Genomic DNA, 25,705 nt, shown 5'->3' on the forward strand with positions numbered 1-25,705 from the left:
AGCCACACACATAGTGATAATCATTTGTTAATAGCTGGCTTTTTGTCCTTCCCCGAGTGAGTGCCACTGAAGAGAGATGGCAGAAAACCAACAGCTCCAATACTGGCAAGGTGTCTAACCTGGGACCCTCTTGGATTATGTAGCTCAGTTACTCACCAGGTAAACTTGGTGACCCCCTTTGGAGCTGCTGTAAAAAGATTATTTGTAAAATGTGAGGCTTTGGGAATGCAAATGGCATTCTAACAGTGTTTGCAGCCTCTTCAAGGTCAAAATTATTGTGTATTACCAATCTAGAAAATTAGTGATCCAGAAATATACACAGGCTAAGCATTATTTTGTGGAGTGCAATTTGAGCTCTTATTTTTTCCCTCACCATAGCACTCATGTTTATCTAGCTTCCATTTAAATATGTCCATACTATTCACTCCTGCTACTCCTTGTTTTCCTATTTATTCAAATCAATGCATCATAAGGAATCTCAAACTTTATCTTTCTCTTTGCATCTCAGTTGGTGATAACCATTTAGCCTTTTGCTCAGAGATATTTTCTCTTCTGTCAAAATTTGACATTGTGAACATTTTGCTATTACATACAAAGGGAATTCCAGGTCTTGCAAAATGCTATTTGACTTGTTTGCACTTGTTACTTGCCCGATTGCCATTTATCTTATTGTAGTAAAAGGTTTGAATTTACATAGCTCTTCTTACAAGCGCCAGTTGTTTCAAAGTACTTTACAGACAATGCGGTACTTTCGGAAGTATAGCCACTGTTGCAGTCTAGAAAACCTGACCTCCAAAATGTGTACATAGAAACATAGGAAATGGAGCATGAACAGGTCATTCAGCCCTTTGAGTCCACTCTGTCATTCAAACATCTTGGCTGATCATCCAATTCAGGACCCTGTTCCTGCTTTCTCTCACAAGTGCCAATGTAGTAACGATTAGAGAATTATTTTTTGTGCTGTTAATTGTGGGAGAACTATTGGCCAGGATGCTGAGGTTAACTGTCCTGCTCTTCAAAATAGTTCCACAAGATCTTTTACATCCATCCTAGCAGGTAGACAGGGCTGTACTAAATGTATCATCAGAAAGATGGCACATCCAACAGTGCAGTGTTGCCTCAGTACAGCCAGCCTTGACCTTTGTGCAGAAACCATGTAGTGAGACTTACTTTGCACGCTGAATCTACATCCTGTAATTCTTTGGACACTTGCTTCATAGGACAAGCAAGTTCCAAAGGGAGGCCTCTCTGGATGGGCAGTAATGTAGGCTTCATCAGAGCCACCCATATCTCAAAAACAGAAAAGAATGCTGTTAATATATTTGGTCATGATCTGGAGGTGCCGGTGTTGGACTGGGGTGGACAAGCTTGTACTTTCAAATAAACCTGTTGGACTATAATCTGGAGTTGTGATTTTTAACATTATATTTGGTGTATTTGCTTGTTTATTTAAAAAGTATACAAAAGTTGAGAGAACTCATTACATCATACTTCTCAAACTTTGCCAACTATATTCGTAATTTGAGGTTTGAACTGTTGCAATTATCCTTTCTTTGCCTGGAAACACAAGCAATAATATCAGATGCAACGTACTGTTAGAAGACATCTTCAACCTGGGTAATTTCAGCAGCCTTGAAGTAAAATTATGCATTGAGCATTTAAACTTATTTTGTTAACTTTGCAACTGATTAAAAAAAGCCTTTTTCACTGGATATCCAAAACTCAAGGGAAAGAAAATATTAGAAATGCAGAGTGCATCCTTCAATATTTGACTTGGCACTTGGAAGTTGGTAAGGTCAAAAGTTGACCAACCATAATTGCTCTTTGAAAAAGTGCTAAGCAGCTTTCTTGCACTGCTGCGGTCTATGCACTGCAGGTAACTGCACTGAAAGAACTTGGCTAAGAGTGAGGCTGGTTCTGGAGCTCAATTCTTTGGAGCTACAGCTGGGATGTTGTCATAGCCCACAGCCCTTGCTATATCCAGTGAATTTTCCTCTGTAGACTGAAAAAAGTTGGCAAAAGAGTGGCATCTGTAATGTTAGGATCCTTAGATGGCTGCAAACATTTAAGCTTATCTGTTGCACTGATTTATTATGGTCCTCAGCATGGGGATTTCTAGACAGAAAACTGACATGTATGTTCATTAATAGAATTCATCCCAAATGTGTTAATCTGCTATTTGTCTTAGCAATGACTGAAATTTTAGCATTTTTCATGTTTCAACATTGAGAAGCCATATTGTTGTCATTAGGGCTACAGCTAAACTGAAAGATCTTGTGTATTTAAATAGTTCAAAACACTCAGCACTTGGATAGATTTTGTTTGTCCAAAATTGCATTGTGTTTGGAAAGGACATTTTGAGTTGTGTAACATGGTTGGAAGGAAAGGCAGAAAACACTGGGTATAATCCACAGGCTGTGCAGCCGCTAAAGAGAAAAACAGTGCTCACATTTCAGAGAGAAGACCATGGGTTGGAATGATGGGAATATGAGCTGATGCAGGACAGTAAATAGAGTAGCAATTTGAAATAATGGAGGCTAAATCCTATTAAGTATTTTCTTAGATGATTAAATTGGAATCATAATACTAATTAGTCTGATAATAGTGACCTGAGTGTTAATATCATCCCTACCAATGATTATCGTACGTGTTCTGATACCTTATCATTCATTCTTGGAATCATTCTGTTATGATTCCACCTGATGTTATTACTGGACAAGATGTGACCTGCATTGAAATCTGAATGGATATATGTTTTTGTTTTACCAAGGTGATCTTTCACTGAAATGCAAGTACACAATGTTGTAGTTTTGGTTTATTACACAAAAGGAATGAAGATGCAACATAATAAACTATTTACATATATATTTTAAAATTCACAAACACGTGGTAAAATACTATTCTATTAATCTCAACAACAGTACCCACACCAGAGAGAATTTCCTTCACTTTAAATCCATTGGACTTAATTTAACTGTGGTTTCACTTTCCCATCATAAAAATCTTGATAGTCTCTTCTTGGAGGCTTCGTAGAATTGATCTTATACTTTCTTACCTTCAAATAACCCCTTTAGTGCTTTAATCAAACACTCTGGTCTGGAACTTTCAAACTAAACTCTTTACACTGACAAAAGAGGTTACTTCACAGTCCTAAAACTGCCTCCCTTTCTCTGGTGCAACTGTTTTACACATACTGCTTCAGCCAAGACTTCTGCAAGCTTCCTGAAACTAAAAAGGATTCTTCCAAGATATGGGTGTTTCTTCCACATCCAGTAAATTCCAGAAAACTGAATTTGAAAGCACAATCATGACTCTATTTACTTTGTTCATAAACTCTCCCAATATGAACGACCTCACTACTTTCCGGGAAGTGTCTCTCTAATACTGTGTTTTAGAGTCATAGAGTCGTAGACATGTACAGCACGGGAACCGATCCTTCGGTCCAACCCGTCCATGCAGACCAGTTATCCCAATGCAATCTAGTCCCACCTGCCAGCACCCGGTCCATATCCCTCCAAACCCTTCCTATTCATATACCTATCCAAATGCCTTTTAAATGTTGCAATTGTACCAGCCTCCTATGCTTCCTTTGGCAGCTACAACATACCTACTAGTTAATCATTAAACCCTTTTCATGTATAGAGTACCTATGCTTCTAGTTAAAAATGCAAAAACCCAAAAAAAAATTTGAATATGTATAAATCACAATTCTGCATCCTCCACACCAGGGCTTCCTAAATGTTTACCCACTGTGACCCCACTTCATAACTTAAAAATAATTGTACCTCCTTTGATGGGATGGGAGAGCTGTGGGAATGGCTGGCGAAGACCTATAAAAAGGGGAAAATATTTCTGCCTCTGAATGGACCCAAAGTTTCTGCTTTCCACCCCACGAGGGTCCCAGCCCTCACTTTGGCTTCTCATGCCCTTCTGAGGAACTCCTGGATGGGACAAGTCCCATGCCCAGTATTGTAACACCAGTTCGTTCATCTCATTATTACTTGTGTTATATTTTACATCAAATATTGTCCTGCAGTCCCGCAAAGTGATGACTGATTTAGTTAGACAGGTCAGCAAACATTCTGATAACTTAGCTTTCTTGGGCTTTCAAGTTTGGTGTGCCTGTGTTGTTAATGCTGGTAGTCATCAAGCTATAAGCCTCCAGGAAATGACATACTAAGATGATAAATTGTACAAAAGCAAGACAAATTTTGTTTTGGCAGCAATCATGCACCAACTTGTGCACTCTTGATTATTCCAGGAGGGAGAAATATTAATAAATGAGGATTAGCATGGAAGGGACCAAGACTTTGAAGTTTGTCTTGGAAAGGACTGCATGCAGTATGGCGGAGGATGCCTTGTCAGGAGAAGATGGCCGTACAACACCATTTGTCTTTCTAACAAGTCTATAAAAGGTAAAGTTGCCATACTCCTACCAGACCATAGGGCTGCTCTCTGAGAGAGCCAACTGGTGGTAGTTTAACCTGGGGGTCACCACGCTTTGGTTGCAATAAGGATGGGAGAGACCTTCATAGTAACTGCAGGATTTGAACCCACAGTGTTGGCATCACTCTGCATTGCAAACCAGCAACTGAGCTAACTGACCCAGTTGGTCTATAGTCACTTGTCATATGAAAACGTTATATCACTTCAGGAATGTAGAAGACTCCATCTGGTAGGTGTCTATCCTTTTAATAGCGAGACTTTAGAATGAACCTTCAATGCTGTGGCAAGGGAAAAATTCTGAGCTATAACATAGAACATAGAACAATACAGCACAGAACAGGCCCTTCGGCCCACGATGTTGTGCCGAACTTCTATCCTAGATTAAGCACCCATCCATGTACCTATCCAAATGCCGCTTAAAGGTCGCCAATGAATCTGACTCTACCACTCCCACGGGCAGCGCATTCCATGCCCCCACCACTCTCTGGGTGAAGAACCCACCCCTGACATCTCCCCTATACCTTCCACCCTTCACCTTAAATTTATGTCCCCTTGTAACACTCTGTTGTACCCGGGGAAAAAGTTTCTGACTGTCTACTCTATCTATTCCTCTGATCATCTTATAAACCTCTATCAAGTCACCCCTCATCCTTCGCCGTTCCAACGAGAAAAGGCCGAGAACTCTCAACCTATCCTCGTATGACCTACTCTCCATTCCAGGCAACATCCTGGTAAATCTTCTCTGCACCCTCTCCAAAGCTTCCACATCTTTCCTAAAGTGAGGCGACCAGAACTGCACACAGTACTCCAAATGTGGCCTAACCAAAGTCCTGTACAGCTGCAACATCACCTCACGACTCTTGAATTCAATCCCTCTGCTAATGAACGATAATACTCCATAGGCCTTCTTACAAACTCTATCCACCTGAGTGGCAACCTTCAAAGATCTATGTACATAGACCCCAAGATCCCTCTGTTCCTCCACCTGACCAAGAACCCTACCATTAACCCTGTATTCCGCATTCTTATTTGTTCTTCCAAAATGGACAACTTCACACTTGGCAGGGTTGAACTCCATCTGCCACTCCTCAGCCCAGCTCTGCATCATATCTAAGTCCCTCTGCAGCCGACAACAGCCCTCCTCACTGTCCACAACTCCACCTATCTTTGTATCATCTGCAAATTTACTGACCCACCCTTCGACTCCCTCATCTAAGTCATTAATAAAAATTACAAACAGCAGAGGGCCCAGAACTGATCCCTGCGGAACTCCACTTGTAACTGGACTCCATGCTGAATATTTACCATCTACCACCACTCTCTGACTTCGACCGGTTAGCCAGTTTTCTATCCAATTGGCCAAATTTCCCTCTATCCCATGCCTCCTGACTTTCCGCATAAGCCTACCATGGGGAACCTTATCAAATGCCTTACTAAAATCCATGTACACTACATCCACTGCTCTACCCTCATCCACATGCTTGGTCACCTCCTCGAAGAATTCAATAAGACTTGTAAGGCAAGACCTACCCTTCACAAATCCGTGCTGGCTGTCCCTAATCAAGCAGTGCCGTTCCAGATACTCGTAAATCCTATCCCTCAGTACCCTTTCCATTACTTTGCCTACCACAGAAGTAAGACTAACTGGCCTGTAATTCCCGGGGTTATCCCTATTCCCTTTTTTGAACAGGGGCACAACATTCGCTACTCTCCAGTCCCCTGGTACCACCCCCGTTGCCAGTGAAGACGAGAAGATCATTGCCAACGGTACTGCAATTTCCTCTCTTGCTTCCCACATAATCCTAGGATATATCCCGTCAGGCCCGGGGGACTTGTCTATCCTCAAGTTGTTCAAAATGTCCAACACATCTTCCTTCCTAACAGATATCTCTTCTAGCTTATCAGTCCGTTTCACACTCTCCTCTTCAACAATACAGTCCCTCTCGTTCGTAAATACTGAAGAGAAGTACTTGTTCAAGACCTCTCCTATCTCTTCCGACTCAATACACAGTCTCCCACCACTGTCCTTGATCGGACCTACCCTCGTTCTCGTCATTCTCAGGTTTCTCACATACGCATAGAATGCCTTGGGGTTATCCTTGATCCTATCCGCCAGGGATTTTTCATGCCCTCTCTTAGCTCTCCTAATCCCTTTCTTCAGGTCCCTTCTGGCTATCCTGTATCCCTCCACTGCTCTGTCTGAACCTTGTTTCCTCAACCTTATGTAAGCCTCCTTCTTCCTCTTTACTAGACATTCAACCTCCCTCGTCAACCAAGGCTCCCTCACACGACCATTTCTTTCCTGCCTGATCGGTACATACATATCAAGGACACGTCGTATCTGCTCCTTGAAAAAGTCCCACATTTCCACCACATCCTTCCCTGACAGCCTATGCTCCCAACGTATGCTCCTCAAATCCTGTCTTACAGCATCGTAATTTCCCTTCCCCCAATTGTAAAAACTTCCTTGTTGTGTGCACCTATCCCTCTCCATAACCAAGGTGAAAGTGACAGAATTGTGGTCGCCATCACCAAAATGTTCACCCACTAACAAGCCCACCACTTGTCCCGGTTCGTTACCGAGTACCAAATCCAATATGGCCTCCCCTCTGGTTGGACAATCTACATACTGCGTTAGAAAAGCTTCCTGGACACACTGCACAAACACCGCCCCATCCAATCTACTTGATCTAAAGAGCTTCCAATCAATATTTGGGAAGTTGAAGTCGCCCATGACTACGACCCTGTGGCTTCTGCACCTTTCCAAAATCTGTTTCCCAATCTGTTTCTCCACATCTTTGCTGCTATTGGGGGGCCTATAATAAACACCCAACAAGGTGACTGCACCTTTCCTATTTCTGACTTCAGCCCATACTACCTCCAGAGGCAGATCTCCCTCAAACTTCCTTTCTGCAGCCGTTATACGATTTCTGAAGTTTCAGTTCATCTTATTCCTTTCTTCCCCACGCTTGTGGACAGTCAGCCCAGAGACCTTGCTCTTTCTATTCAGCGTCTATCGACTAGTATTTCAAAATGTCTAAAGATAACCATCACCCTGGTGAGAATAATTGTGTCTCTTGTGTACACAGTCCTGTCTTCGTGCCTTCATTCAAGCACCCTTCCTTGTTCACAAATAACAAAGTCAGCTTCACTCAAAACGTTATTTCAGTGTCATTGAACAGGTTTATTAAGAATTCTAAACATCTTAAATGCATAGAATCAGAGACAAAGGGTCATGTACTGTGTAAACCATGACTAACAAAAAATTCAGTTGAATTTGGATTCCTAATCCTTTTATGGGTGAGGAACGAACATCAATTTCCAGTTTTAAAAAACTATTTCCATGTATGTAATCTGCATGTGATGGGTTTTAAATTGGCACTTCATTCAGGATAGTTTTTTCCTGACAGCTGTTACTGGAGTTTTATTTTTTATGAATTTTGAATATAGTCTTTCACCAGGTGTTAAATAAATGAGTGGTGATTCAGTTAGCGAATTTGAAAAACTTCACAGTATTTTAATTGCCATGAGACTGAATCTGAAACATGTTTCGTTTCTCCTTCTCTGTATTTCAATGGATCCAGATCTCATTCATTGAGTGCACCTAGTTGGTTGTATCGTAAACGTATAGAATGCACTGTACTCGCCAACCCTTCACTAAAACGCTTTATTCCAGGCAGAGAGGACCTGGTGATACAACTGGCTTTTATATTGCATCCTTAATGTTTAAAAATAAATCCTGTGTCTCTTCATAAGATGTGTAATCAAGAAATTGACACTGGATTAAACAAGGGGATATTAAAAGGAATGAATAAAATAATTTCAGAATGTGTGGCTGTCACTAGCAATCTTCAGAATTTGGGCATCATTGAAACAGCGAATAATTAATCCAGGATTTTACTTAATCAACTTTGTACACTGCCATATGCTTGTTTATTGACAGTTGTCTCTCACTAGCTGATTCACCCAACTTGTTTGAATTGGTCTTAATTAGTAAATCCTCCCACCTTCTCGTCTCTTCCCCCAGACCCAACCCCATCAAAATTAATTTTCATTATATAATCTAGTATAAGAATACTTCCATTTATTAGGACATTTTTAGAATTGGTGGTATAGTGGACAGTGAAAAAGGTTATCTAAGATTATAAAGGGATCTTGATCAATTGTGCTAATAGGCTGGGGAATGGCAGATGGAGTTTAGAATGTGATGTCATCATAGAATCCCTACAGTGTGGAAACAGGCCCTTCGGCCCAACAAGTCCACACCGACCCTCCAAAGAGTATCCACCCAGACCCATTCCCCTACCCTATATTTACCCCTGACTAATGCACCTAACCTACACATCCCTATGGGTAATTTAGCATCGCCAATTCACCTAACCTGCACATCTTTGGACTGTGGGAGGAAACCAGAGCACCCGGAGGAAATCCACATAGGTACGGGGAGAATGTACAAACTCCACACTGATAGTTGCACGAGGCTGGAATCAAGCCTGGGTCCCTGGTGCTGTGAGGCAGTAGTGCTAATTTGCATAAACATGAGGAATTGCGTTTTTGTAAAATGAACAAGCAGGACTTGTACAGTTAATGGTAGAGCCCTGAGTGGCGTTTTTGAACCTAAGGGTTCAGATACGTAGTTCTTGAAAGTTGTGTCACAAGTAGACAGTTGAAAATTTGTTGCTGGAAAAGCGCAGCAGGTCAGGCAGCATCCAAGCCACAGGAGAATTGACGTTTCAGGCATAAGCCCTTCTTCAGGAATGAGGAAAGTGTGTCCAACAGGCTAAGATAAAAGGTAGGGAGGAGGGACTTGGGGGAGGGGCATTGGAAATACGATAGGTGGAAGGAGGTCAAGGTGAGGGTGATAGGCCAGAGTGGGGTGGGGGCGGAGAGGTCAGGAAGAAGATTGCAGGTTAGGAAGGTGGTGCTGAGTTCAAGGGATTTGACTGAGACAAGGTGGGGGAAGGGGAAATGAGGAAACTGGAGAAATCTGAGTTCACCCCTTGTGGTTGGAGGGTTCCTAGGTGAAAGGTGAGGCGCTTTTCCTCCAACCGTCATGTTGCTATGGTCTGGCGATGAAGGAGTCCAAGGATCTGCATGTCCTTGTTGGAGTGGGAGGGGGAGTTGAAGTGTTGAGCCACAGGGTGGTTGGGTTGGTTGGTCCGGGTGTCCCAGAGGTGAGCCACGGGGTGGTTGGGTTGGTTGGTCCGGAGGCAAGGGATCATGAGCATGTTTTAAACTTGCCTTTTGAAGGTTCCTCATGCTTGGTTCAGGTCACCTCGCCTGCCTTGAACCACAAGCCTTTAAAAACCAGGCCCAACTTCATGAAAATTCAAGAGGAGTTGGTCGTATCAATCTGTGCATTGGTGCTGGCCGATCAGTGAGTGGCGAGTGTGAGTCTTGACCTGAACCAGCTCAATCCCTTATAAGGCACTCCTGAAAATTGGAAAGTTTGGGAATGGGGTCCTGTCTGCCACTTTTTAAGGGGCTCTCGAGCCAACCCCACTTGTCAGTGCACCCTGTACTAACAGGCTGTAGGTTTTATTTTGAAGAGAAATTGGGGATTAGATACTGTGAAGAAATGAGAAAATAGATGCAATTTCACAATCAACATGTAAGAAGGAAAGATTGAAAACTTAGAATTATTTCATTCTAATTTTAAGATTTAAAATGTTAAACTACAGGCATTTGTCAGCACTGAGGGTGCTGGCTTTGTTTATCTTGGGTAGTTGGCAGATAATTCCAGCTGGCTTTGTACTGAACTCCACAAACATCAGCTCAATTTTGAACCACTGAGATTGGGAGACTAGTCAAACAAGGAAACTTAAGTTATTTTCTGCAACATTTTATGATTAAGCTGGTTAGAGGCAAACTATACCTTCTACGGTGTGGAATTCCTTCTTTAATGACCTTGTGATTGTTTAGGGCTTGTTTCTTCCACTGAGTGTCACTGGATTGGAAATTTATGAAGATTTTAAACCTGGGTTTCTAGACAAGTTCTGTTCCCAGGCTGCTACTAACCAGCCTGGGAACATTTATTATAATCAGAACTGCATTAAACATGTACCTTATATTTTAACAACACTAATATAAACTGTAGCTATTGCAGAGTTTTCAGAGATCTATCTCTGCACAGCTATGTTGGGGAAGGTTTGTTGACAATGTGAGGCTTTGGGTAATCCTGCATCTGTACTGTACTTATTACCAAGTGATCCATTGGAAATGAATTATAATACTTACCTCTGAAACTACATAGCTAACCTTGGAATTACTGGCTTACTGTTTAAAAACAGAAATGGATGGATAAGTCATGCCAGTTCTTTGAAAGGATGATTTTAGATTTCAATAAAGTTGTATGCATTGCACTTGAGATTGAAATTTATTTCACTTGCATTATGCTTTTAAAATTGTATGATTAATAAATCTGGGTTTTGTTTTGGCTGTTCAGGGCTTTTGAAGAACATTAGTTCTTATCATTTTGCATCCGTTGTATTGTTAATGGGATGAGTAAGCCCATAATGTGTAAACATATATATTAGGAACAGGAGTAAACTATTCATCCTCCTTTAGCTGATATAGGTATGAACAAAGCTGTAGTTTCCTTTTCTTTACCACCCACACATTTTATTTTGTGCTGATCCCATCACAAGAGAATAGGGGGAAAGAGAGTGTTTTGTCCTGTCTCTGTGACGTGGCTCAGTGTTATCAAACTACATTGGCCCTCCATGCTGTCAGCTCTTTTCTCCCTTTTAATTTGTCTGTGGGTTGTTTGGGATAATTATTAAGTAAAGCTGCAGTAAATTGGCTTGGGGAATTGAGTTAGGTAAAGGCTCCAGAGGAGCTTAAATAGTTGATATCTGGAATTCTACTTGGGGACATTAGCTTTGACTGTGAGCTAGTATTCAGAGTCGAAACCTCTCCCTCTATTCACCTTCCGAAAGCTTTCTTGTGCATATACAGATAATTAAGAATTACATTTGTCGTCTTTTCAGTTACATTCTGGTCTTAAATGAATATGATACATCTAAAAGCAGCAGGAACAAGCGTGGGTTCAGTGAGTAAGCTTTTTTTTGTTTTAACTGTTTCAGCAGTTAAGTAAGCAGACATTGGCACCCTGTGACGGTAGTTTTTGTATAGTATTGCTCACTGGATTCTTTCCTTAGATGTTGATGCTCTAATTGGTCTTAAATAGCATGTGCATCATTGCATAATGATACTGTAACCTTTGTTATCAGTCAAACTTACTTTCTTCAAAAACTTTGGGACAATTTGTTTAATTACTTAGCATTTTATGTAGCATTTGGCCAAATGATTTGTGTTGATATTTATGCTCCAAAACAGCCTTAACATATACTTCCATCCTTTGCTCCCTTGTGGACTTATTTACATTCATCTTAAATGTGTAATGCTGTGCACTTTAGACACTTCACGTGGCTGTGAGTTCTATTTTAAGTAATTGTTCATTAGCTCAGAACTTAAACATTGCTCAGTGGAGAAAACATATTCTCTTTGCTGTGCACTCGTCAGGACTAGGACACAAGAAACAAAGATAAAGCAAAGAGGCACTGATTTATACAGCCTGAGAACAGGGTTCTGATTGGTGGGCCATTATTGGCATGGAGCTGCAGCAAGCACAATGAACTTTGAATCTTAAGTCTATCTGTCCAGTCTGAACACTATCAACCTGCAGCATTTAATCAGTTTGTATAAATTGGCAGCTCCTTTGCCCAAAATGTTGAATCTCCTGCTCCTCGGATGCTGCCTGACCTGCTGTGCTTTTCCAGCACCACATTCTCAACTCTGATCTCTAGCATCTGCTGTCCTCACTTTTGCTTAGCTCTTTTTACGAGTTTGTATCTCGTGTCTTAGCCTGATGAGTTCAAGACAAAAAAAACTTTAACTTTGTCTGCTTTTGTTTGAATTCCACTCTCTAGGGTAAAGTTCTTTCTCCTGAAATGCTTTTTTCAGTGACTATCTTGTATTTATAATCCATAGCTGTGGATCTTTCCCAATGCCCACACAACTGGAAACATCCCTAACAAGGAGCAGAAAGTGCTGAAGAAACCCAATGAGTCAGGAAATCTCTGTTGGGAGAGAAACAGAGTTAATATTTCGAGTTCAGTACGATTCTTCGGAACTGGAAGTATTTCTCTGCCCAATCAAATTTCTTCTTGATCTTAAACACTTCCATCCAATCAGTTGTTATTCTAGCCAAAAGAGCCTTAGCCTGTTCACCTAACTCATTACAGGCCAGAAATGGAATGCAAGACTTATCAGATCTATTGCCTAGTTCTCTATTGAGCCGAGCACAAATTTGACTTGACTATAGTACAAAATGTAGATACGTACTTTTGTGCAGTGCAAAGGGAAAACCTGTACTGCATTGTTGGAGGTGCTGCGTGTGGACAGAACCTGAAATGGATAACCTTCTGCCTTTAGGAGGACTCTGAAGACTCTAGAGTAGTGAACAAAGAGTGAATTCTCCCAGTGTTCTTAACATTCTTCAAGAACCATTGAATTGGCTGGTGTTGTTTGTTTGTGCGATTTTACAGTATGCAAATGTTGCTGTGTTCCTCTCCTTAACTATGCCTGAACCTTGGTGTGATTGATTTGGGTGTTCCTAAAACACGCCAGTTGTTGCATATGGATGTATTATTCTTTCTGCCACAGCACGTTTCTGAAATATGGCAAGGATCCCCTCATTAACAAGGAGAAGTTTAAGTTTCATCAAGAATAATTTAAATTATAATTGTTTTTTAATATGACTTGTCAGAATAATGTGACTATGATAACTGATGGAGTACTGTTGTTGATATTTTGCTAACAATGCACAGTGCTTAATTCTTCTTGATTTAAATGCATAATACATCCACTACCAGGCAGTCGAGAGTATACAGTACTGTCAGTTTCGTGAAGCTTCTCCAGTTGATGCATTCTGTTTGAAGTGTGGCAATGAGAGGAGCCCCACAGGGCTGCAGGAAGAGTACACTGGGAGCATTGCTAATTTTAAACTTACTTTCCTGAACCAGCTGGAACTGGCTGGTATTATCAGTTGCATTCTTGACATCCAGCACTTCGTGTGTTTAACAATCACTTTAAGGCAAATGAGAATTTGGAGAGGTGGGGCTAGATGGGTGGAAAATAGAATAATTTCCTAGTAATGAGAGTTGTTATACCCATTGTTGTAGTGAAAGATCTCATGGTCCTCTTTGAAGATGTGTTGGATAATTTGTCCTGGTGCTCTGGATCAATATATATCCCTCTGCCACCAACATTAATTAACTGATCATTTATTTTATTGCTGTTTCTGGCCCTTTGCTGTAAGGAATTAGCTGCCATGTTTACACAATTCCTAAGCAGCTGCTCTTCAAAAAGTAGTTTCTTATCTGTGAAGCAGTTTAAGGATGCGAAAAATGCTATAATGTGTACTGCGATGTGAGGATTTTGTAGGCAGGACCAGGCAAAAACATTGAGTTGTTTGGCCTTTGGGACTTGGTGCTTGTGTGTTCAAGAATATTTTGCCTAGCTAAGAAAAATTTTAAAAACTTAATATTCCCTCCTCCCTGAAGGTAGCCTTCTCCTTTAGATGGCAGAGTCTAAAATGTTTGAAAATTCCAGTCCGAGCAAAGCATTCATCGGAGGTAAACTGTTCTGGCAATAAACTTGCATTGCCAGAGCATTGATAAATGAGCACTTTGAGACACCTGGAGGAATAATTCTGCCTTTTTCTTCATTCCTATGTGCTGTCAGTGAAGTTTTATCTTTGTGAGATATTCCTTGAATGAAGTGGACTTGCAATAAGTGGGAGTTAATCTAAAATTGAGCAAAATTTGTGAAACTGGCACAGGGCTGAGATTCTTTGTACATTTTGCTGGTCAGAAAATAGATTGCTCGCATTAATAATGCAGCACTGTAATAATTCAAAATTTTTGTTCCCAGCTTATTAGCAAAACTGAAATGTCTCCTGCTCCACCAATCTAATATGAGCAACTGGCAGAGAGACAAGAGAGGCTGTTGTTCAAAAAGAAATCTAGCCACTGTAGTTAGACAATGAGCAGCAGCAATGCGTAAACACAGCAGAGTGCCACAGGGCAAACTGAATAACATGCCTTTGAAGAGTTGGCCTTGCATAGAAGGGGAGATCCCAGGGGCAGTGGAGTAACATGAACGGTCACTTGTAATTGGGGATGATACGGTAGACCGTTTAATCATAAACTTGCTTACTGCATCAATGCTAGTATTCTATAGGGCATATGTCATTAGTTTTGTAGTTTTGTGTGTACAGTCCTAGAATGATACAAAACACGAAGGCCATTTGGTCCACTGTCTATTCCAGCTCTTCTAAAAAGCTACCCAATTAGCTTTACTGTCTGACTGCTTCCCCGCAACCATATCAGATTACTCCCTTCAATATTTGTCCAATTAATTCTGCTTCCTTCTCCACTTCCAGAAGTGCTTTCAAATCATAACTCTGAGCAAATATTTTCCCCGATCTCTCCTTTGGTTCTTTTGCCAATTACCTTAAACTTATCCCCTCTGTATTCCATCAGAAGCAGGTTCTCATTACTTATATTCATCAAAACCATTCACATGCAACTATCAAGACGTAAAAACAGTACTTGCTCCTTGTGTTATATAATTTATATGTGAGATAAAGTAATCACTATCTTCAGATACAAACTACTTTTGAAGGAATAAAATCAATAATGTGAATTCTGAATAAAAACCGAAAGAACCGCTGTTAATCAGAAACACAAACAGAAACAAAGGAAAAGCTCATCAAGTATGGCAGCATCTGTGAAGAGAAATCAGTGTTAACGTTTCGGGTCTGATTCTGAGGAAGGGTCACCTAACCCAAAATGCGAACTCTGATTTCTCTTTGCATATGCTGCCAGACCTGCTGAACTTTTCCAGCAATTTCTGTTTTAGTTGTTGAATCTTAATTATGATATGGATGTTCTATAAGTAGGTGTATTGTATATTAAACTATAACAAACCATCTGGTTCCCTTCTAACATTTTCATCTTCGGTCTGCTAGTGTTCCAATAAAGCGCAGTGCAAGCTGGAGGAACAGCGTCTCAGTTTCCATTTAAACACTTCACAGCCTCTTGGACTCAGAGTTCCACAAATTCAGAAGATGACCTTTGTGCTTCATACTTTCTTACAGCTCTTGGTGATGTCTTCTTTGTGTCTGGCTGGCAGAACGGATCCATTTTCTCCATTTCACAATTAACATTTGCACTTATTTTACATCTCTTGAACTTCCCTTTACCACCATTATCACTGCTTATGTCTTTTGCTCTGAGCATACACTCGCTCTGTTCCATTTTCTGCCACTCCTCTCTTTACAGCATAAAAAAAACAGCATTTTCCAGCTTCTTTCAGTTACACAGAAGACTCATGCTGCACTTGAAACGTTAACTGTTTTTTTCTCCAGCCCTTTTTTTTTCAGATTAGATTCCCTACAGTGTGGAAACGGGCCATTTGGTCCAACAAGTCCACACTGACCCTCCAAAGACTAACCCACCCAGATCCATTTCCCTCTGACTAATGCACCTAGCACTATGGGCAATTTAGCATGGCCAATTCACCAGGCCTGCACATCTTTGTGACTGAGAGGAAACTGGAGCACCCGGAGGAAACCCACACAGACACTGGGAGAATGTACAAACTCCACACAGTCACCTAAGATGGGAATCGAACCTGGGTCCCTGGCATTGTGAGGCAGCAGTACTAACCACTGAGTCACTGTGACTTGTTGAATTTCTCTTAGCATTTTGTTTTATTTCAGATTACCAGCATCCACAGCATTTTGCTTTTGTACACCCTTCTGCTGTACTAAAATCCAACTAAAAGCCCTGCTGTATTATTGAGTATCAGTGAGTTGGTGAGGTGCTCTAGTGTAACTTAGCTTTGTTTCAAATCAGTTTTCCTCCCCCACAGTTGCAGTTTTAACCTGCAGTAAACTAAAGATAAGTAATCTTTTGAGGAAGTGTTCATTGACTTGTTAAAGGGGAGGCCTCATGATATTATTGCTGGACTGTTCATCCAGAGACCCAAGTAATATTCTGGGTCCCGGGTTTGAATCCTGCCGCTAGCCAGATGGTGGAAACTTGAACTCAATAAAGAATGTGGAATGAAGGATCTAATAATGACCGTAAAACCATTGTCAGAAAACCCATCTGGTTCCCTAATATTCTTAAGGGAAAGAAACTGCCATCCTTACCTGCCCGGCCCACGTGTGAATCCAGACCCACAGCAATATGTTTGACCCTTAACGTTTAGGGGCCAAAGATGTCTACATCTGGTGAATGAATTTTTAAAAAAATAAAATAAGGTTCCTATTATCAGAGCAGTTTTAGTTCCGGGATACAAGCGCTCCCGAACCAATTCCTACTGATTTTGCTGCTAAATGTGTTTCTCTTCATCTAACAGATCTAGAACTCTACCATTTTATTTAGCAATATAAATGGCAAACTGGCATATGAACCCTCATTTATTGAATTCCAAATTTAAAATGATGTGCAGTTGAAAATAACTTGTATTTTAAAATACTTCCCACGTTATTGCATAATTTTGTGTCTGTCAGTTCCAGTTGTATTTAAGTGTAAATTCCCTATTGCGCCACTTTTCTGCTCATGTTAATGAGTAAACAGTCAGATATGCATCTGTACTAATCATATGACTTTTTAAAATAATCATGTGGGTGTTGCTTGCTGTGCTGGCAATTATTGTCAATTTTTTTGATCTGAATGGCTGGCTAGGACTATTTCATAGGGCAGTTCAGAGTTAATCACATTGCTGTGGGTTTGGAGTCATGTGCAGGCCAAGCCAACTAAGGATGCTAGCTTTTCTTCCCTGCAAGACATTACTGAACTAGATTGGTTTGAATGGCAGTTGACAACGGTTACATGGTCACCATTTCGGCTAGCTTTTTAATTCAAAATTTTGTTCCTAAATTCAAATTTTGTCCTCTGGCGTGATCATGTTTGAATTCATGTCCCTCAACCATTAGCATGCGCTTCTGGATTACTAGGCCATTGATATTGCCATTAGTCAAAAAGTGTGGCGCTGGAAAAACACAGTCGGTCATGCAGCATCCAAGCAGCAGGACAGTCAATGTTTCAGGCATAAGTTCTTCATCAGGGATGTGGGGGTTGCAGAGAGACAAATGGGAAGGGATGGGGCTGGGGGCTTGAGGGAGAAGGTAACTGGGAATGAGATAGGTAGATGAAGTTGGTGGGGGGGATGGTGATAGGTCACAGTCGAGCAGTTAGGAGGGAAGGAAGATGGACAGGTAGACAGTTCAAGAGGGCGGTGCTGAGTTGGAGGGTTGGATCTGGAATAAGGTTGGGGGAGGGGAGATGGGGAAATTGGTGAAATCAACATTGATCCCATGTTCTAGCGGATTTCCTCAACTTCTTGCACTTCCGCCCTTGAACCCCACCCCTCTAACCGCAACAAGGATAGAGCCCCATGGTCCTCCCCTTCCTCCCCACCAACAATCAGATATAATGCATCATCTTCCGCCATTTCTGCCACCTACAGTCAGACCACACCACCAGAGAGGTATTTCCCTCTCCACCCCTTTCTGCATTCCCTTCGCAACTCCCTCATTAGGTCCACGCCCCCCACTCCCGACACCTTCCCCTGATACCGCAAGGGGTGTAAAACCTGCACCCATACCTCCATCCAAGGCCCCAAAGCATCCTTCCACATCTGACAGAGGGTTTCCTGCACCTTCAAACACCTCATCAACTGTGTCCGTTGGTCTCGATGTGGTCTCCTCTACATTAGGGAGACAGGATGCCAACTTGCGGAATGTTTCAGAGAATATCTCCAAGACATGTGCACCAATCAACCCCACAGCCTTGTGGCAAACACTTCAACTCCCCCTCCCATTCCATCAAGCACATGCAAGTGCCTGGCACCCTCCACTGCCAAATCCTAGCCACCCGACACCTGGAGGAAGAACACCTCATCTTCTGCCTTGGGACCCTCCAACCACACGGGATCAATGTCAATTTCACCAGTTTCCCCATCTCCCCAACCCCCAACCTAACCCAGATCCAACCCTCCAACTCGGCACTGCCCTCTTGAACGGTCCTATCTCTCATCTTCCTTCCCACCTCTGCTCCGACTTATCACCATCATCCCCCACCTTCATCTACCTATCGCATTCCTAGCTACCTTCCACCCCCAGCCGACTTTTCCCCCCCCCCTCTCATTTATGTCTCCACCACCTTGAGCACCCTCAGATTCCTGAAGAAGAGCTTATTCTCAAAACATCAACTCTCCTGTTCCTCGGATGCAGCCTGACCGGCTGTGATTTACAACATCACACTTTTTGACTCTGATCTCCAGCATCTGCAGTCCTTACTTTCTCTTGATATTGCCAATACGTCACTGCCTTCCCTAAATCTCTCCAGTCCACATTGTGAACGAAACCATTAAAGTTCAGGCGATCTGTTTTATACCAACTAGCCGAGTACCAACAGGAGAACCTTGGCCTCTGCTCGGCAAAGGGAAGATCAGTTTGAGTTCCTGCGGATATGGATTAGTGTGGGATCAACTTTGGTTCTATTTTTCCCATATTCCTTACCACCACAGCCTTCCAATCCTACTTGTGTGTAGATGTGGCAAATCACTCCTGGTTAAAGCAGCAGTAAATCTGGATCTATGAAACTGGATACAAGTCTGCACTGTCAAGGGGCTGAAGGTGGGGAAAAAGATAAACCCAAGTAATTCGTAAAGTGAGGCTACCTTAATTTTTTCTCTTGCTCGTTCCCAGTTAAAAACGAGTCCTTCTGCAGTGTGCTGTATCGATGGAAAAACAAAAGTGAGCTAACTCCTCTCTTTCACCCTCAGCAGTAGGCACCCATCCTCATTCCCATCTGTTATATTTCCACCGGTTTGCCAGCTTCTTGTCAGGCAAAAGAATATTTATGCTGTCAGTGCTCAACTCTGTTGTCAGGCAAATGATAATGTGATCTTGGAGACAGTGGAGGCAGACAGCAGTTTAATTGTGTGCGCTCATATTCTGCGTGCTTGGGTCAGATTTATGAGACTTGTACATTTCACTTTTTTGCTCCTAGCAATTTAATGATCTGTTCTGTAGTAATGATTTAAAATTTGGGAGCATTATACCAGAAGACTGAAGAACAAGAAGATACTTGAGGCTGAAACTTTGATGTATTCTCAAAGCTGTTCTCCCTTCAATCTTGCTGCCCACCAGACCCGTGGCTCAGTTGGATTTTTGTTAATGTCCTCCCATGTGAAGCATTCGTTGTCAAGGTCAAGCATTCAGTAATGTTGCAACACGGCAGATACAGAGTAAGGCTTCTACTCTATCTCAACATGTCTCGGTCCTGACCTCAAGACATTTTTTCCATACCTCCTATCTGAATGATTTCATTGGCAAGTTTAGGGGATGTTGGCTGTGTCTACTAAACTTGCATTTGCATTTTGTCTTTCAGAGCCTCAGTAAATCACTTCTTTGAAGCATAGCTATTGTTATAATGGAGGAAATGGGACAGTCCATTTGCACACAGCAAGCTCCCACAAACCGCAGTTGGTTTCTTGTCGAGAAAATCAGGGAGAACTGCCCTGTTGTTTGAAATATGCAGTCGTTTTTGATATTGATTGTTTTAAGTCCACTTTGACGGCCAGAGCAGGCTTTGGTTTAACCCACCTTGTGAAAGATGATTTTTTTTTATACATTTATTTATACAATTAACAGTAAGGTCTTGGGTAGTGTTGTAGAACAGAGGGACCTAGGGGTGCGGGTACATATTCTTTGAAGTTTGCATCACATCTAGACAGGGTGGTTTAAAAAGGCATTTGACATGCTTGCCTTCATTATTTGAGTATAGGAGTTGGGAAGTCATGTTGAGGTTGTGCAGGACATTGGGCGAGATGTCTTCTGGAGTACTGTGTCCAGTTCTGGTCACCCAGTTATAGGAAGGATATTATCAAGTTGGTGAGGGTTCAGAAGAGATTTACCAGGATGTTGCCAGATAGGGAAAGTGAGTTATAAAGAAAGGCTGGATAGGCTAGGATGTTTTTCACTGGACCATTGGAGGTTGAGAGCTGATAAAAGTTTATAAAATAATGAGGTATAGATAGATTTAATGATAGTTGTCTTTTCTCTAGGCTGGGGGAGTTTCAAGACTAGGGGGCACCTTTTTTTTCAAGGTGAGAGGAAAGAGATTTAAAAAAGACATGAGAGGCATTTTGTTTTACAGAGGCTGGTGCATGTGTGGAATGAACTTGCTGAGGAAGTGGTGAATATGGGTACAATTACAACATTTAAAAGACATTAGGATAGATACATGAATAGGAAAGGTTTGGAGGGATATGGGCCAGGAGCAGGCAGGTGGGTCTAGTTTAGTTTGGGATTGTGTTCGGCATGGACTAGTTAGAGAGAAGTGTCTGTTTCTGTGCTGTGTGACACAATCTCTGGAGCAGCTGGGACTTGAACCTTGGCTCAGAGGTAGGGTCACTACCAGTATGCCACAAGAAGCCTCTGCAATAGAAGGATATGCTAATAGGGTGAAGTGAAGAAGGGTGTGAAGGAGCATGAGGTGTCTACCAACACCCTCGCGAATTTCAGGGAGAAGTGGGCACTGCAGGGAGTGGGGTGCTTTAGTTCCCCTTCCAACTCTAGTTTGATTTAATTCCTGGCCTCCTGTTCACTGTTTGATTGTGCAGCATTGCTCTCTGAGAAGGACACTGTTTGTCACTAGCCACTTGGGTGTTTCCTTTTTTAAAAAAAGTGAGGTGGCTGGTGTGGAGCATGGCTTTCATGGCTAAAATGGTTTGTTTCTGTATTTTGCAAATTGTCTCAAATTAGTATTAATGAACTGTGGCCTCTCCACTCCTTTAGCACCCAGAACCACGGTGGGGGGAGTCTAATCATCTTTATTCGATTCCCTACAATGTGGAAATCCAACAAATCCACACCAACCCTCCAAAGAGTAACCCACCCAGACCCATTCCCTTTGAATAACACACCTAACCTATGGGCAATTTAGCATGGCCAATTCACCTGACCTGCACATCTTTGGACTGTGGGAGGAAACCCCACACAGACACGGGGAGAATGTGCAAATTCCACACTGGAATTGAACCTGGGCCCCTGGTGCTGTGAGGCAGCAGTGCTAACCACTGAGCCACTGTGTCGCCCCAACACCACAACTGCTGGAGACCTCAACGGGTCCGTTTGCCAGGCTGGTGGCATTCCCAGTACTTTAAAGCAAATCCATTGCACGCAAAGCACTTGAATACTTGAGATGTGCTGCAAACAAAAATATAAACCCCTGCATCCCATTCATTTGCTATGTGGTGGTGCGGGTGTTGGACAAGGTCAGAAGTCACACACCAGCTTATAGTCCAACAGGTTTATTTGGAATTATTAGCTTTTGGAGCGCTGCGATTTTATATGCAGTTCAGTCAAACCTTTGCTGCTTAAAGGGCGAGGAGTGTAGGGATGCTAGCTACTAAACTTTCTCGTCATTGCACAGGAAAAACTAATTTAAGAAATCAAACGGGAGTTTTCTTTGAGGGGGTGGGGTGTGCGGGGGAGGGAGATGAACTCATTGATCTGCAGCTCAGTTGTTTTGAGAGAGGTCGGTGTGTCTTGTTCCTTCAGCTCCCAGGGTCGTTTGTGCAGGGCTCTGGTGGCAAGGAGAGTGAAAAGATTCGCTTTTAGTAGAAGGCTGCCCTGGAGTGAAAAAGCAGACTGCAGCAGCTCAGGCTGTTGAGTGTTAGTGAAGGATTCAGAGCTCTGCGTGAAACTACACTCCTGCGGTTTGTGCCGAATCAGGGGGGCGTAGCCATGCCTCTGGAAAACGTCATGAAACTTGTTTGGAGTGGTTAAAGGACCGAGCCAACGAAACTGATGTAACATAATCCCTGTGACGGTAGGGAAAACATTGACTTCTTTATCTGGGAGGCTGAAAGCAGTATGAGGAAATGATCTTGTCTTGCAAAGTATTCAGAATCCCTGTCCCTTCGTGAAGATAAAAAATCTCAAAGAACTGGGGAGCTGGTAAGGTAAGCGCTTGCCCCTTCTCTGAGTTGGGCCTTTTTAATCCCGTTTTGTTTCGTTGGACCGAGTCGGAGTGCTGTCTGTTAATGAGTCACCGATTAAACACAGCATGGCTGTTTGGAAAAAAAAGGCAAAGCGAGGCCCAGCAAAAGCTGCTTCTGCTGTTCCAGAGAGAGGCGCCTGCACCCCCAATAGCACAGCAAGGATCCCCTTGCCAGTTTAGGTTGTGCTTGTGATATTGGAAGTGAAGAGTTTACATGGCACGTTAAGGAGTTTTAATGGTGAGCGTGTTGGCTGATTCAGTTCCCTGTGATTGAGGACCTTGTGCATGTGGAGTGAGTGGATGAAATCTGAGCTCACTGAACCCTTTTAAAACTCACCAGCAATGTGAGAACAAATTGAGAGAGAATTCCGCAGCATACTCCACACACCCTCCTGCACAGGCGCGCACGCAGGACAACAAAAAGCACTTGCATTTACTCATTCATACACTTGTTCCCTGACTCTGCCTCTCCACGCCCCCTCTCCTTTTTTTATCCTGATCACATTGAACATTATAAATAGTAGATTGGGTGCATTGTTATGTATATTTCACAATGAGCTAACCACTTTCTCAGCTACCTTTTATTGTCTTCTGGGTCCATTGACTTCTGCTGTGTGGGCAGTTCTCTGGGCAGTGCTAAATCTTCCCTGCCTTATACTCAAGCTGGTCAGCTTTACCAGGCTGATACAGAGTGATAGGTAATGCAGCCAGGATCAATCCTGCCTTTGCCAGTCTGTTTGGCAAAGGATGTTGCAGGTAGATAGGATAGTGAAGAAGGCGTTTGATATGTTTTCCTTTATTGGTCAGAGTGTTGAGTGCACGAGTTGGGAGGTCATGTTGCGGCTGTACAGGACATTCGTAAGGCCACTTCTGGAATATTGCGTGCAATTCTGGTCTCCTTCCTATCGGAAGGATGTTATTGAAAGGGTTCAGAAAAGATTTACAAGGATGCTGCCAAGATTGGAGGATTTGAGCTATAGGGAGAGGTTGAATAGGTTGGGGCTGTTTTCCCTGGAGTGTTGGAGGCTGAGACTTATAGAGGTTTATAAAATCGTGAGGGGCATGGATAGGATAAGTAGACAAAGTATCTTTCCTGGTATGGAGGAGTCCAGAACTAGAGGGCATAGGTTTAGGGTGAAAGGGGAAAGATATAAAAGAGACCTAAGGGGAAGTGTTTTCACACAGAGGGTGGTACATGTACGGAATGAGCTGCCAGAGGAAGTGGTGGAGGCTGGTACAATTGTAGCATTTAAAAGGTATCTGGATAGGTATATGAATCAGAAAGGTTTGGAGGGATATGGGCCGGGTGCTGGACTAGATTGGGTTGGGATATCTGGTCGGCATGGACTAGTTGGACCTAAGAGTCTGTTTCCATGTTGTACATTTCTTATGATTCTGTGATTATAAATATCAAAATGATGTATTAAAGAATTTTATGGGTGACCACATTGGTAATAATTAGTCAGAGATATACAGTATAGGAAAAAAATTGTGCATGTCATACCTTTGTTATATATTTATGGGCCGCAGTATCAGTGGTCTGCACCAGTATCACTGACTGCCCTTGAAAAAGTTGTGTGGTGCTGGAAAAGCACAGCAGATCAGGCAGCCTCTGAGGAGCAGGAGAGTTGACGTTTTCTGCATAAGTTCTTGATGAAGGGCTGATGCCCAAAATGTAGACTCTCCTGCTCATTGGATACTGCCTGATCTACTGTGCTTTTCCAGCACTACACTTTTTGACTCTGATCTCCAACATCTGCAGTCCTCACTTTCTCCTTGAGAAAGTAGTGGTGAGCTAACACCTTTTGGTCATGATTGGTCTTTTTAAAAGCAGTCACTGAATACAACTGTTGTCCATTGTCTGGATTTTACTTTCACTTATCTGCAACAGCTCTGTTTGGTGTGGTGTTCAGTCATTCTAAACTTAATTCTATGCTGCTGTTTTTGCAAGCTTCCACTGACCGTTTCTTGATTAAAGGCAAGCACTGAGAAAGGGAGAAATGTGTTGGGAGTGCAAACTGCTGTAGATGCTGAAAAGGTGAACAGGTGAAATGAACTGAGTGCAAGGCACAGTCAGTCATGAGAAGTGATAATGGGAGAGAAGGTTATGAGATGGTGTTAGTGAGCAATGAGGAGTAACCAAAAAAATCAAAGGGAGACAAACATAATTAATCTTACTAGCAGTTCCACAGAGATGCACTGTGCATTCATCACTCATCTGTTTGGTCGAGGGGTTAATTCTCTTGTGTTGTTTTACAGATATTTACCCAGAGATTGTTCTGACCACCTCCTCTTCTCTGTGTTTGATTCTATTTAGGGATGTAATATAATTGCACAAAGTTTATTTTTTTTCTCATTGGGATATTCTTCATCATGTTCTTGTGCCATCCTTTTAGATATGCTCTTCAATATCATCCCCCTCTTCCCAAGATGGTTACAGCATTGCAACCAAGGCCTTTTGCTCCTCTCCAACTCTGACTTGTCCATTCTTTGATTTTCAAAACAGTTCAGTTCCTTGCCTTCCCGAATCATTCGTTTCCCCCTACAATTTACTCTTTTCAAAAACTCAATTTCTTCCCACATAACCATAACTTCCTGACTCTCAGAAGACAGCAATATTTGCAGTAAATAATAATTTCAACTATCAACTTGACACATGAAAATCTTGCCACAAGGGTTACCCAAAAATCATAGCCTGCTGAAAGTGCATTCCCTTCTTCATAAAGTATTTTTCAGACAAATGAAACAACTCCTTTTGGCCAGTATTGATCAACAACAAAGTGGCAAAATTCATCAGGTTTCACCAACTCATCATTTATCTCATTCACTACTTGTGAGATCAGCCTGAAGCCAAGTTGACTGCAATACGTGTCGATGTTGCATTGTGGAGAATTAAATTCCAATTTAAAAAAAAATTCATTGGTGGATATAGATGTCACTGGCTAGGCCAGTATTTATACTCTTCTAGGATTAGATTAGATTAGATTCTCTACCATATGGAAACAGGCCCTTTGGCCGAACAAGTCCACACCGACCCTCTGAAGAGTAACCCGCCCAGACCCATTCCCCTACCTATATTTACCCCTGACTAATGTACCTAACGCTATGGTCAATCTAGCAAGGCCAGTTCACCTGACCTGCACATCTTTGGATTGTGGGAGGAAACCAGA

At 42.2% G+C, this 25,705-nt stretch overlaps 1 protein-coding gene across 7 annotated transcripts in view; it reads left to right on the plus strand.

Annotated features, from left to right (window-relative positions):
* pak4 (p21 protein (Cdc42/Rac)-activated kinase 4) overlaps window positions 1–25,705 on the plus strand; it is a 136,946-nt gene that overhangs the window by 44,360 nt on the left and 66,881 nt on the right. The window contains exon 1 of one of the 7 annotated variants that reach the window (XM_072549524.1): window positions 22,127–22,497. The exons of 5 other annotated variants lie outside the window; for them this stretch is intronic. The gene's annotated coding sequence lies outside the window, so the exon portion shown is untranslated. Of the gene's footprint in view, window positions 1–22,126; window positions 22,498–25,705 lie in introns of those variants that run through there. One more of the 7 variants, XM_072549529.1, reaches the window with a different exon arrangement.

Source organism: Chiloscyllium punctatum, chromosome 29 (assembly GCF_047496795.1).
Source record: "Chiloscyllium punctatum isolate Juve2018m chromosome 29, sChiPun1.3, whole genome shotgun sequence".
Classification (NCBI taxonomy): Eukaryota; Metazoa; Chordata; class Chondrichthyes; order Orectolobiformes; family Hemiscylliidae; genus Chiloscyllium; species Chiloscyllium punctatum.